Source organism: Triticum dicoccoides, chromosome 4B, assembly GCF_002162155.2.
Source record: "Triticum dicoccoides isolate Atlit2015 ecotype Zavitan chromosome 4B, WEW_v2.0, whole genome shotgun sequence".
Classification (NCBI taxonomy): Eukaryota; Viridiplantae; Streptophyta; class Magnoliopsida; order Poales; family Poaceae; genus Triticum; species Triticum dicoccoides.
Genome location: NC_041387.1, coordinates 398,816,789 through 398,829,810, shown reverse-complemented (window position 1 = coordinate 398,829,810; position 13,022 = coordinate 398,816,789). Strand labels below are relative to the sequence as shown.

The 13,022-nt window shown below is 53.2% G+C and overlaps 1 pseudogene; it reads left to right on the top strand.

The window, feature by feature from the left end:
* The first annotated feature begins 4,865 nt into the window (after window positions 1–4,865).
* Window positions 4,866–13,022, top strand: part of LOC119292692 — a 25,949-nt pseudogene continuing 17,792 nt past the window's right edge.

The following is a 13,022-nucleotide window of genomic DNA, read 5'->3' as shown; positions in this document are numbered from 1 at the left end:
TACTTCTTTCCGGTAGACTCTAAGACCGGTGCCGATGTTCATGTGTTCGACTACACCGAAGATGACCCCTCCTTCTTGCCAGAGCAACCAGGCAAGCCCCCCCCCCTTGATCACCAGACATCGCCTATTCTTCTCTATACTGCTTGCATTAGAGTAGTGTAGCATGTTACTGTTCGGTTACTCCTATTCTGTTGCATAGCCTGTCATTGTTGCTACAGTCATTGATACCATACCCGCAATCCTAAATGCTTATTATAGGATGCTAGTTTATCATCATTGGCCCTACATTCTTGTCAGTCTGCCTTGCTATACTATTGGGCCGTGATCACTCGGGAGGTGATCACGGGTATATACTATACATATATACATACTACAGATGGTGGCTAAAGTCGGGTCGGCTCAAGGAGTACCCGCGAGTGATTCACGGATTGGGGGCTGAAAGGACCTTTGTCCCGACGGCCCTCTGTGTGGATCTTTGTGGCGGAGCGACAGGGCAGGTTGAGACCGCCTAGGCGAGAGGTGGGCTTGGCCCTGGTCGACGTTCGCGGTTGCTTCATAATAACACGCTTAACAAGATCTTGGTATTTGATCTGAGTCTGGCCACTGGCCTATACGCACTAACCAACTACGCGGGAAAGATATGGGCACTCGACGTCGTGGTATCAGCCGAAGCCTTCGTGACGTCAGCGACTGAGCGGCGCGCGCCGGGTTGGACTGCGTAACGTGACTTCCTTTGTAATGGAGGTTGCTAGGTCTGCTCACCGGCCGCGTACGCAACGTGTAGGTGTGCAATGGGCGATGGGCCCAGACCCCTGCGCGCATAGGATTTAGACCGGCGTGCTGACCTCTCTGTTGTGCCTAGGTGGGGCTGCAACATGTTGATCTTCCGAGGCCGGGCATGACCCAGGAAAGTGTGTCCGGCCAAATGGGATCGAGCGTGTTGGGTTATGTGGTGCACCCCTGCAGGGAAGTTAATCTATTCGAATAGCCGTGTCCCTCGGTAAAAGGACGACCCGGAGTTGTACCTTGACCTTATGACAACTAGAACCGGATACTTAATAAAACACACCCAGACAAGTTCCACAGACAACCCGGTGATCGCTTTTCCACAGGGCGACGAGGGGAGGATCGCCGAGTAGGATTATGCTATGCGATGCTACTTGGAGGACTTCAGTCTACTCTCTTCTACATGCTGCAAGACGGAGGATGCCAGAAGCGTAGTCTTCGATAGGACTAGCTATCCCCCTCTTATCCTGGCATTCTGCAGTTCAGTCCACCGATATTGCCTCTTTACACATATACCCATGCATATTTAGTGTAGATCCTTGCTTGCGAGTACTTTGGATGAGTACTCACGGTTGCTTTGCTCCTTCTTTTCCCCCGTTTTCCTCTTCTTCTCGGATGCCGCAACCAGACGTTGGAGCCCAGGAGCCAGACGCCACCGTCGACGACAACTACTACACTGGAGGTGCCTACTACTACGTGCATGCTGCTGTCGATGACCAGGAGTAGTTTAGGAGGATCCCAGGCAGGAGGCCTGCGCCTCTTTCGATCTGTATCCCAGTTTGTGCTAGCCTTCTTAAGGCAAACTTGTTTAACTTATGTCTGTACTCAGATATTGTTGCTTTCGCTGACTCGTCTATGATCGAGCACTTGTATTCGAGCCCTCGAGGCCCCTGGCTTGTAATATGATGCTTGTATGACTTATTTATGTTTTTAGAGTTGTGTTGTGATATCTTCCCGTGAGTCCCTGATCTTGATCGTACACGTTTGCGTGCATGATTAGTGTACGATTGAATCGGGGGCGTCATAGAGACCTCCGCGATCGCAAGAAGGCCATGTTGACCGCCATTCAGGCGCTAGACCTGCGTGCGGATGCGGTTGGGCTCTCTCCCGATGAGTCGAGCTCTCGCTATGACTTAGAAGATCAACTCTCCATCATCTACACCGATGAAGAGGCCTATTGGCGCCTCCGTGGTGCCCAGAAATGGGTTTTGAAGGGCGACGCGAACACGGCATACTTTCAGGCTACGCGAATGGCCGCTGTAAACGCAACACCATCCCCCTCTTGTGGGATGGTGCGACCCTCCTCCAAGACCCCCGCGACATCTGGACCCACGTTAATGGGTTCTATAGATCTTTGTTCTCTGCCGCTCCTAGGAGCGGCCTCTCCCTGGCCCCGGATTACTGGACCGGCCCCCAGCTGGTCTCTGATGTCGAGAACGCGGCCCTTACGGCCCCCCTCTCCGAGAGCGAGGTATGGGCTGCCATTAGGGGCATGAATCCTACCTCGGCTCCGGGCCCTGACGGCCTCCCGGTTAAATTCTTCCAGTCCTTCTGGAACGTGATCAAACCGGAGGTCATGGCCATCTTCGAAGAGTTCCACGTTGGATCTATCGACCTCGGACGCCTCAACTTTGGGATCATCTCTCTCATTCCTAAGGTGCCTGGCGCTTCCGACATCCGCCAGTTTTGCCCGATCACGGTCATTAACGTGATATTCCGGATTCTTGCAAAAGGGTACGCCAATAGGGTGACCCTTATTGCGGACCGCATTACCCACCCCAACCAGTCCGCCTTCATCCAAGGTTGGTATATTCTGGATGGGATGCTTGTTCTTCATGAAGTCCTCCATGAGGTCTGCGCCAAACACCTCAAGGCGGTCTTCCTGAAGATTGATTTCCATAAGGCCGGTGACACTGTTAGCTGGTCCTTCCTTCAGGAAGTTTTGTTCCGGAAGGGTTTCGACAACCGCTGGATCACAGAGTCATGCAGATGGTCTCCTGCGGTCGCACGGCCGTTAACATCAACGGAGAGATCGGTCCTTTCTTCCCCACTCTTTGTGGGGTTCGACAAGGCGACCCCTTCTCCCCGTTCTTGTTCAATATGGTAGTGGACGCTCTTGCTGCCATCCTGGATAAGGCGAAGGCTGCTGGCCATATTCGTGGGATCACCCCCCACCTTGCCGGAGGTTCCGGGATCTCCCTCCTCCAGTATGCCGACGACACCATCATCATGGTCAAAGGCTCGGAGACGGACATCTCCAACCTCAAGTTCCTCCTTCTCTGCTTCCAACAAATGTCTGGCCTGAAGATTAACTTCAACGAGAGTGATGTCATGGTGATGGGCTACTCTCCCGCAGAGTGTCTGGCCATTGCCAACCGGCTTAATTGCCGCCTGGGCTCCTTTCCCACGACCTACTTGGGTACGCCCACTAGTGACTCCCGGCTCACCGTCACGGACTTGCGCTCGTCCATGGCCAAGCTTCAAACGCGCATCGAACCGTGGCAGGGGAGGTGGTTATCGAAGGCAGCCTAGACAATCCTCATCAACTCTTCCCTCTCCAGCCTCCTCTTGTTTCTCATGAGTTTCTACAGCCTCCACGAGACTCTGCACCATGAGATTGCCAAAGTCCAGTCTCGCTTCTACTGGGCTGGCGACAACAATAAGCAAAAGTACCATATGGCCAGTTGGCCGAACATTTGCAAGCCCAGGGATCAAGGAGGCCTTGGCATCATGTGCTCTAAGCGCATGAATATCGCCCTCCTATCCCGTTGGCTTTGGCGCATCTCTCAAGGTCACGATGGACTCTGGCTCGACATCATCCGGAACAAATGCCTGCGCGGACAGCCCCTCGCCTTTTGCCAGAGATCTGGCGGCTCCCAGTTCTGGCAGTCGGTCGTCCAGCTCCTTCCGGTTTTCCGCATCAGGACTTCCATCTCGATCGGCTCCGGAGCATCGACTTTGTTCTGGTTTGATCTTTGGGCCGGAGACGCCCCCTTCGCGGCGCGCTTTCCCGGCCTCTTCCCCATCTCCGTCGATCCTGTGATCTCTGTCGAGAGGGCCCTTATTGACTTAGGGCGCTTCGCCTTCCGGAGGCCATTTGGGCCCCCGGAGTCCGCCGCTTGGTGTGAGTTACTGGACTGTGTGGTCCTCCATGAACCGATGGTGGACGGTGGTCCCGACCAGGTGCGTTGGCGCTTGGAGCCTTCTGGCCAGTTCTCCACCAAGCCTCTCTATCTGGCCATCGCCCTTCCTCCGCCCCTCTCCCCCTTACGACGGTGTGGTCCATCCGCCTACCTCTGAAGATTCGGATCTTCATGTGGCAATGGATTCGTGGTCGGGCCCCGTCCGGGCTCGAGGTTCGCAAGCGAAATGGCCCGGGCTCTGGCCTCTGCCCGCTCTGCGGTGTCCCAGAAGACTCGAATCACATCTTCTTCTCCTGCGTGTCCGCTCAATTCGTTTGGAGCTGCTTTCGCGAAGCGGTCGGTGGAAATCGGTACCCCACCAACTTTCCAGACTTATTTGCCGAACTTCAGAACTCCCCCTTGACGTCTCGCCACATTAGGTGGCTTGAGATCGGGGTCATTGCTTGGACCCTCTGGACGATCCGCAATAAGCTTGTGATCTAGCGCACTCATCTTCGACAAGCTACTGACGCTATCTTCAAACTCTCTGGTTTCTTGCAGCTTTGGCGGCCGCTTAGTCGTCCTCAGGACCGTAACGCCATCTCCGCCTTCATCGCCGACCTTCGCTCGATGGCCGTCCGTCTGTCGCCGCCACCCCCGCCGCCCCCGCCGGAACCGGACTAGGCGCCTGTTCCGCTCTCCGGCGGTTTTCTTTTTTCTTTGCCTGGGCTTGTTGAGCTGTGCCCTCAGCAGAACCTTTGTACTTATTTGTGAGATTTAGGTGTGTGTGGACTAGTCCTTATATGTGTGCTCTGCAGTTTGGTTTATTTATAAAGCGGGACGGAAGCCTTTTTCGGTAAAAGGACGTGTGGTCCCATCTACTTCAGCTCATACGAACTTCTCCTGAGGCCGCATTTTCATTTCAAAAGAAAGAAAACAACTCTCCTCAGGCCGAAATTTCAAATCCGCTCTTCTCTGCCCCAACCATTGCAGTGGCCGACTCGCCGTCCATCCGCTCATGGAGAAGATCTCCGTCGCCGTCCGCTTCCGCCCGCCCAAGCCTTCGGTCGACGCCGACGCGGACTCGTCATCCTTCTCGGGCGGCGGCGCTGTCGGGAACCGCGAGTGGCGCATCGACGACTCCGGAATCTCCCTCCTCCACCGCGCCGTCCCCGTCCCCGGCACCTTCTTCGTCTTCGGTACCAGGATCCTTCCTCTATCTCACTCTCCTCCCACCTTCTGTCCCTCCATTTCTAACTCGCGCGCGCTCTTCTTTTTTGCTGGTCGGTTCTTTGCCCACACGAAGACCACGTGTTCAACGAGTCTGTGACCAACGCGCGGATCTACGGCCTGCTCGTCCGCTCCCTCATCCGTGCTGCCGTAGATGGCTTCAACGGCACTGCCTTCGCCTAAGGCCAGACCAGCAGTGGCAAGACGTTTACCGTGAACGGCTCCGGTGCCGACCCTGGGATCATCCCGCTCGCTGTTCGCGACATCTTTGACACTGCGGCCGAGGTAATTGCTTACTCGACGAGATCAATTTCATTTTTGAGCTCCAGTTGTCTGAATTCCAACCTTACTATGTATGTTGACATCATGGAAAAACACTCAAACACCAAGACCGGTTGGGCTACAAGTACATGAGGTGGAGTAGGCTTTAGTAGAAAAAATTCACAAAGGTGACCGTACCTTATCAGGTGTTCTGACTTCCGAGGCAAGCCACTTGGGCACAAGATTTTCATTTGGTCGAGTCCTTACAGCGTGTTTGGTTGGGAGTAATTACAATGCGTTTGGTTCGGGGGAATTAGAGATGGGGAATGGGAGTTGAGGGGTGAGGAGATTAAAAGTCCACTGTTTGATTAGAGGGAATGGGAGTTTAAGTGGGAAGGGGAATGGGAGTTGAGGAAGCCAATTCCCACCTATTTCTTCCCGGGGAGTCAAGGAATGAGAATTAAAGGGGTACGAGATTTCAAATCTATTGTTTGGTTAGGGGGATTGGGAATTTATAAAGGAATAGGCATGAGACTTGAGACTCCAACTCCCACGGTTTTATTAGCAGGGGAAGCCGGGAGGGGGTGGGAGTTAGGAGGGAATTGTTTTAGTGAGCCAATCTTAACCCTTCATCATAACTTATGTTTTTCGAGAAAACGCAAAGTAGCTTGCGTTTCATTGCATTGAGGGGGGTGGGGTGGGGGGGGGGTATGGTTACAAGCCTCCTAGGAGGCGGTTAGAACTCTGGACGGTAGTCAATGGACATCCCAAGTTTGCGGGATGATAGCTCTAAGTCCTAACGCGCCAGCGGCGGCCCAAAGGGCGGCCTCCTCCTTGATCTTCGCGAGCAGTTCAACAACCGAAGGGCGGCCTTGGTTGAAAACGTAGTCATTGCAAGGGACGAGCAGGACCGCGGATGCGAGGCCTTTGTGCATGGGCTTGGGGGCGAGCCTTGTGGATTGCCACCAATTGTTGAGCGATGGCTCGTGAGGGGGTGGGGGGCATGGGACCCTAAGCCAACTCAACGCAGATGTGCAAGCCAGTGGAAGAACCTGACACGCGGGGGCGCCCAACACTTCCAGGTGAGCTTCCATGCGTCGCACGAGATGGAGCCGTGGAATGTGGCAAGTTAGGCTGATCTGGCGGAGTAGATGCCGTTCGCGCCCCACTTCCAGGTTAGGCGGTCCGGCTCGGCGGAGAGAGTAGTGTGCTCAATCCTATGCCATAGCTGCAGGTACTGCCCGATTTCATGGATTCCCATGGAGCCTTGGATGTCTTGCGCCCACCGATTGGCGAGGAGGCCGTCCGCCATGGTTCGGAGCTTACGGCGGCGTTTGGGGATGCACGTGTACAGACAAGGCACGATCCCGCGGATGGAGCGCCCATCGATCCACCGATCCTCCCAGAAAAGGGCCCGCGTTCCATTCCCAACCGAGATGGTGATAGAGGCGAAGAAGAACGCACGCTCCTCGTTGCTGAACTGTATGTCCAGACCAGCCCAGGCCCTGCCTTGGTCTGTGCGGCTGAACCATAGCCACCGTGTGCGGAGCGCAAGGCCTGTGCGCGCTAGATTGCGTACGTCGAGACCGCCAAGAGAGATCGGCCTGGAGACGCGCTGCCAGTTGACGTGGCAATCGCCACCGTTAGCCTCTACGCGCCCAGCCCAGAGGAAGCCTCTCTGAATCTTCTCAAGTGCCCTCAGGGTCTTCTTTGGGGGGAGGGCAGCACGAGCAGTTGATGGATAGGGATCGCCGTCAGGACTGCCTTGACAAACGCGAGGCGGCCAACCTTGTTCATGAGATGCGCCTTCCAGCAGGGAAGCATGCCAGCGGCCTTGTCAACGACGGGCTGAAGCTGGGCACAAGTGGTCCGCCGCAACGTGAGCGGGATGCCTAGGTAGGTGATCAACATCTCTACAACGGGGCAACCCAGCAGGTCGAGGGCCGGCACGGTACCCACCGCGTCACCTCGAATCAGGGTGGTGGAGCTCTTCGAAAAGTTGACGTGAAGGACTGAGGCGTGCCCAAAGAGCTGCAGGACGCTCCTGGCAGCGGATATGTCGCTCGGCGTGGTGTGGCAGAACATGACCACATCATCCGCGTACAGCGGGACGGAAGGGATCGAACGCCAAGAGTGTAGCTGCTGCATGATGCCCAGCTCGGTGGCGTGACGGAGCAGATGGCCTAGCGTGTCCACTGCGAGAACGAAGAGCTGGGGTGACATGGGGTCACCTTGCCATAGTCCTTGACGGTGCCAAATGGGCGGGCCCGACTCGCCGTTCATGATCACCTTGGTGCTGGTCGACGAGAGCAAGATCGCTAGCCAACCCAGGAATCTGGCAGCAAAACCATATTGGCGCAGGACATTGAAGAGGAATGGCCAGCTGATCGCGTCAAATGCGCGAGTCAGGTCTAACTTTAGCAGTACACGCGGCGCGCCTAGTTGATGCGGTAGGCGCGCGGACTGCCTTACAAGGACAAAGTTGTCGTGCAGGCTTCGTCCCGGAATGAACACACTCTGGCTGGTGCTGGCAAGGGTGTTTAGCTTGCGCGCGAGGCGGAGCGAGAGGACCTTGGCAAAGATCTTGGCGACAAGGTGAATGAGGCTTATGGGCCTGTAGTCGCTGAGGGCCCTGGCATCCACGCGCTTCGGGAGCAGCATGAGGAGCGCCTGGTCGAGGCAGCTGAATCCGCGCCCTCTCAACCCGTATAGTTGTCGGAAGACGGCAATGAAATCCTGCCGAACAATGGGCCGGCATGATAGAGGCAAAGGTTCCCGTCTTCCGATGAGAAGGTGATTATCGTTTTTTGCAGGAGTAGACTTTGACGATCCGACTATGAATGTGCGAGACATCGCACCTTGGCAATCGCTAAACCAACTTCCGAGGGTTATTGACCACGCCGGAGCACGATCAACCTGACCACGAGGGTCTATTTCCTGCGAGCAAACAAAGAACAAGCAAGAAACCGAGATTGCAATCTGGATATTGCGAATATAAGAGGAAAGCTTTATTGATGAAAGTGGGGTTCTGTGACGTCTTGGTCTGGTCGTTGAACACAAACGAAGTACGCGAAGTTGCAGCTATGGTGAACTTTAATCTAAACAAAACCCAAGCAAAAAGCTACTAGATTGATCTACTTATATAGGAGCAAGGGGTGGCGGCCAAGGGGTGGGAGGACGTCCCAAGGCAGCCTAAAACTAACCCTAGGTCGTACAAGGCCCATGAGCCCAAGTGGAGGTGATGCAACACCTTTGGACTTGTAGTTTGGCTCGGATTCTACTGCAATGTCAGATTGTTTCGTCAATATCTCAACGCTCCGGAAGAATTTGAAGGTGAATCCAATTGGGTGGGAAAGAGCACGAAATTTAATTTCCTAGCTAGGCGTCGTAGCCTTCGTTGGCAGGGCGGTAGCGAAGCAGCTCGCGCGCCATGAGCAGCGCGGCTTGCGTGTTCGCCGGCCCGCAGCGAGCGTGGGAGGATGTGTCGTAGCCAGGGTGAGCAAAGGCGTAGCAGTGCGGCCGTCGTGCTGCATGGAGGGCAGGGAGGAGTCCTGCTGCTCGTGAGCGGCAGGGTCGGTGGCGGCGTTGGCCACGACCGAGGTGGAGTGGCGGCGGCTGCCACGGTCCACAGGCTCCGTCTGAGCGACATGCTGCACGAACACGATGAGCATCAGCCATGGGGATGATGGAGCGGGAACGGAGCGAAGCGAAGGAACTTCGGCACACCCCTAGCCGGCGCGCCAAATGTCGGAATCAGGTCTTCCGGGACCCAAGAAAAGGTTCGAACTCTGGGGTGTGCTCACAGAACTCCACTAAGCTCCAGCTAGCTGCCCACTGCCTCATGGCGATGCTCCGGCGTGCTCGAGCGAGGGGAAAGGACACGACACGGCAATTTACCGAGGTTCGGGCCACCTTGCGGTGTAAGACCCTACTCCCGCTTTGTGTGGATTGCCTCACGGGGGAGGATGAGTATGAGAGTACAAAGAGGATGAACTTTCTCCGGAGGCATTGGATCCCAAGGGTTCGACCCCTCTCCTACGGCGGCGTCTAGCCTATCTTTATACTGGCCCCGGTCCTCTTCCCCCGAAAATATTAGGCGGGAAGGGTTGCCACAACAGCCAAATTTGAAGGGGAACAAGAGTACAACTTATCCTGACTAAAGGTGGTCTTCGCCTGCAAAAGATGTTGTCCATGACGCGCTGGTGGGCTCGACAATGAACTCCGTCCTGGCGCGCCCGCTGTCCTGGTCTTCTTGCACCAAAATGGCAACCTCTGGGGATTGCTTTGGGAACCGACGTGTTGTCCTTGCTCCCTTAGCACGAAAGAGGAAAACATCCTTATCCGCGCCCGCTAGCGCCCTCCTGGCTCTGCTCGTTGTTGCTCGCGTCACCCACGTGCAGCGCGAGGCGGAGCTTGGCAAGCCTAGACATATCCGCCCCGCGAGGGACCTCGAGAGGTAGCTTCAGGAGACCGCCTCTGAGAGACCGCCTCGAGAGGTAGCTGTGTCGGCTGGTGATACTTGGCAGCATGGCGCTGAGGTGTATCAGTGGCGACCGCGACGTGTTCAGCTGTTTGCGCGCAGGGAGGAGGTGCCGTTGGGCGCCGTGGTGGTGTCGACGATAGCTGGACCGAGCAAGATTGATGCATCAGTACAGTTCTGAAGATGGAGCGGTGGCAGTTGGCGGCGGCGGCCTCTGAGAGCACGCCGGACCAGTGTGTGCCCCAGACCCAGCAAGTGGCTAGGTTGGGGTCTCAGGTCTTAGATGTTAGGTTTGGCTGCGATGTCTGTTTGGTATTAGGCCCAGGCTATCTGCGCCCCTTCATCAACTGGATAGGTGTAGCGACAGTTTGTTGCTTAGACGGCGGCTTTAGTCTTACTGTTGTATTGATTTTGTAAGGTCTTGTGAGAATAATAAAGTGGCCGTATGCATCGCCCAGATGCAGAGGCCGGGGGTCATCCTCCTTTTCTAAAAAAAGCACCAATTTTAATGGAAAATTAAACATGGGTTTCATTCATACTTTATCACCATTTATCCTATCACTAGGTTATAATAGCTAATCTATTATGCAAGAATATGGCACCCAAAAGTTATTTGAGCTTCCCTTTTCATCCTTTCAAGTGTTCCAAGTCATGGTAATATACCAAATGAAAAGAAAGGCACTTACTCGAGCGAAAGAAATATCTGAGTCTACAACCAAATTATTTTATTTTATTCAATCATGGAATCACCCTGTTATTCTCTATTTGGCTAATTTGGTAGGCCCAATGATTATGGCACCACAGATGTTGTAGTCTTAACCTATAAAATCATGGGCTCATCCCTAATAAAAAGGTTACCATATGCAAGGGAAGAAAAATCTACTGCGAACTCCTTGGGCCTACTTATTGAATTATGTGAAAAGTTTCCTAAGATCCAGGATTGGTTGACGCACTAAAGTGGTTAATTATTTTGATGCAGAGGGCACATCCCTTATCGTGATAGTAAGTTGACTCGCATCCTCCAGTTTGCACTTGGAGGCAATGCAAAGACATCAATCATTTGCACGGCTGCACCTGAAGAGGTGTGTTATGTTTACATTGTTACATCCAAGTAAATTATATGGTTTTAAACCCTCATGCACTTACCACCATTGCTATCACATCTTCTAAAAAATTAACTACAGGTTCATATTGAGGAAACTAGAGGAACTCTTCAATTTGCAAGTAGAGCAAAATGTGTCAGCAATTGTGCTCAAGTAAATGAGGTGAGTATTGAAACTTTTATATTGCAACAGATGAGTTTTAGTTTCAGATGTTAGTACCTCTGACACATTAATTTTGGAAGCAGAAATATGAAATTGTGCATCTGAAACTATGTGTTTATCTTATTCTGTTGTATTTACTGTTGTGGGAAACTGGGAATAAATAATCATACCCAGAGGACCCACCTAATACTGCATGGACGCCAATGAAAGTCTGAGGTGGTCAACGAAAAGTCCAAGGCGGTCCAAGGCAGTAAACAAGGTCTAAGGGAGTCAACAAAAATCCAAACAAATTGTCATGGTCAACAAGTCAAAGGGGAAAAGGAAATTAAAAGATAAAGTCAACACAGAAGGCAATCAGCAAAGGAGCCCAAGCCCAAGTGCCCAACTCTAGAAGAGGCCCAACGGCCCAAGTAGCCGATGCCCATTACGGTGGAGTGTGTTAAGGAGTATTAGTATTGGTCTAGGAGTCCTTATTAGTCTATGTTTAGTTTCCTTGCACCTCAAGTCATGTGTAATATATATATGCCCCTTGGGCGTTTAATAAAGTTAAGTTGCTTTCCTAACATGGTACTCCCTTCGTCTAGGTGAGTAAGTCATCTTAGGTTGTGCACCGTGACCAAGAAGGAGAGGAAAACGAGAGACACTAATGTTTAGTTGCTAATTAATAGCATTGCATGCAATGAACTAACCACTGCATGTCGTGTTTGGTAGTCTCAAGTCATTAAAGCATGCACACCCCTTGTCTCTTCTTGGTTGATATGTGAAGAAACAAGAAACGAGGTAGAAGTTAATGCACCATGCCTTAGTATTTTGAGATTATTTGGTTTTCGTAAGATGACTTACACACATAGACGAAGGAAGTATTAGAGCTTAGTTTATTTTTTTTCCGGTGCCGCAACTCGTCCTCCCGATCCAATCTTACGGCGCCGTTGTTTTCCTTGCCGGTCGTTGTTGCCTTCCTCTTTGCCACCGGCGCTGGCTAACGTCCACCACCACGCTGGGTGGCCTCTGACCCAATCGATATCCTCTGCCGCTTCGCCTCGATCCACTGTCGCCTAGAACCTCCAGGCCGCTGCAGGTGCATGCGTCCGCTGGATCAGGAGCGGCTGCCCGCATCCGCTGCTGCAGGATCGTCTGCCCGCTCGCTCCAGGGTCCTCGGCTGGCCTCGCGTCCCGGATCTCTGCTCCTCTGCCCACGCGCCTGCGGCTTGCCCACCTGATCGTTCCAGCCGCTCCCACCTGCATGCACTTGCCTCCCGTTGTTAGCTGCTACATGCTGCTTGCTTGCTAAGGTGTTGCGTGTACGAGTATCTCTTAGCATCTGTTGCGCGCTCTTCATGCCGCTCCTTGTCAGCAACTCATCTGCACGGCACCATAACTTTTCTTCGGCTGCCATTACATCAGTCTGGTATGTGCTTTCTAGTTTTCTATGTCTTCCGCTGTGTCCACCAAATCCGTTGATACTTTGTGTTTTTCATGTCATGCGAGTCCACCAAACTTTTGTCCGTCAGCCTTCTTCTGGTCATTGTCCTCTCTATAGGATTTCTGTGGCCTCTCTTTGCATTGTTGATCTAAGCCCATTCTCTTGCCGTCGAACTTCTTTCGCCGTTGGTTTTCATGAGCCATGATTCTTTAAGCAATGCTTTAAACTCTTGATGTGCCATCATCTTTTGACAACCCATCTTCTCTTGATACTTCTCTTGTATCTTCTATCGATGCGGTGTCTACCTCTGATGTGCCATCTCTTCGTTATCCCCTTTGGCGACTCGACATGTTTTAAAGACTCTTCATGCTACGACGACACTCTCAAGGCACGGGTTTGGATTATCAATTTTTTAGTATTACACTTCTTCAAATGCAATGCTATTGCATACGCTT